General features: G+C 44.3%; 1 non-coding gene across 1 annotated transcript; it reads left to right on the top strand.

Annotated features, from left to right (window-relative positions):
- Nucleotides 1–624: 624 nt before the first annotated feature.
- On the top strand, nucleotides 625–706 carry trnal-aag. The gene has a single exon. It is a non-coding gene; the product is annotated as a tRNA-Leu (tRNA).
- Nucleotides 707–1,418: the final 712 nt, after the last annotated feature.

The following is a 1,418-nucleotide window of genomic DNA, read 5'->3' on the forward strand; positions in this document are numbered from 1 at the left end:
GTAAAACTCTCCCTTGGAGGGCAAAAAAGACGTTATACTCTGCTGCCTGCCAACCAATAAGCAAGTGATACACTGTTACTCTGAGTTTGTTACTTTTCAAAATGCTGGATGGTTGTTGTGCTTTCGGATGCACATCGAGGAGGAGACAAGCCTGGGCTGTGTTAGGTGAGGGATTCCCCAGAAGGTAAAAGTAAACAATAACCGCAGTCCAGCGGCGGCAGGGACCTGGCGGTTTTTAACGGTAGAAATGCGGCAGCGGATGCTGTAACGTTATATGGATGGGATATGCCCAACACTTGCAGTTTGTGCTCATATTTAGATTTTTCTTAAGTTGAAAGGTGATCCAAATAAAATTTGACTGCTTTTGCGGCGTCTCTACGGGGGAGGCGCGGTGTGAGCCGCTATGTTGGTCTGTTGGTTTGCCCTCCAGTTCGTTGCCGCGCATGTCACGTGACTGAAAACTGTGAATTGCTTTATTTTATTTTTAATGTTACCATATCTTAATATAGGCCTAGACATAATTATATGTTGTGTGTGTAGCACGAAGGAACTACAAATTTCGTTTGGTTATGCAGCCTTGTGCTGTTTCACGACTAATAAACAACCTTGTACCCTGGAAAGAGAGGTAGTGTGGCCGAGCGGTCTAAGGCGCTGGATTAAGGCTCCAGTCTCTATGGAGGCGTGGGTTCAAATCCCACCGCTGCCAACTTTAACTTCAGGTGCATGGAATATCTGCCCCTAATCTCCAGATTACAGAAACTGGGAAATGGTTCACTGTACAAATGTCATCCACAAAAAAAATTCTGATTCTGGTCAAGCACTGCTAACTTCTCTGATAAATTAACACAGGCATTTACTGAATCTTTCTGTCAATGTTTACGAGGCAATGATTAATTTGCCATTTATTATTACCATTTAACAGGTTTGCAAACTGTTTGCAGGTTTGTGTGTCTTGGTAAACTCAAAATCGATCCCTTTAAACACAAAGAAACAGTTACATGTTACCTTAGAGACTCACTGTAACAGATAAGGCAAGGGTCCTGTCAAGCAGCATTGTGGGCTTAGGTCTTGGAGAGTAGAGTGGTGCAACGGGACTGTGCTGGGTGAGCGTGCTGTGACTTCAGGGGCTTTCACGTGTATTGGCGTTTATTGACGTAGGACAGTTCGGTCTGTTTGACCAAATACGGAGCCGCAACGTGTTTTGCCGATCATAAACTGGATATCAGGGGTGACCAAAGACAAATGTTTGCACTTTTATGCTTTAGGAATACTTCTAGTCAAAGCAGAGACAAGCGTGAAACCGCTACTAGTATGGCTTAGCGCTTTATTGCGCTGGATGGCAGCACTGTTCCTTGTCAATGTCGCTATGGACAAGGACCGTTTGGAATCTGATCATTTAGTGCTCTCTTGGAAAAACC

The sequence above is a fragment of the Micropterus dolomieu genome, unplaced genomic scaffold (assembly GCF_021292245.1).
Source record: "Micropterus dolomieu isolate WLL.071019.BEF.003 ecotype Adirondacks unplaced genomic scaffold, ASM2129224v1 contig_12043, whole genome shotgun sequence".
In the NCBI taxonomy this organism is placed as follows: Eukaryota; Metazoa; Chordata; class Actinopteri; order Centrarchiformes; family Centrarchidae; genus Micropterus; species Micropterus dolomieu.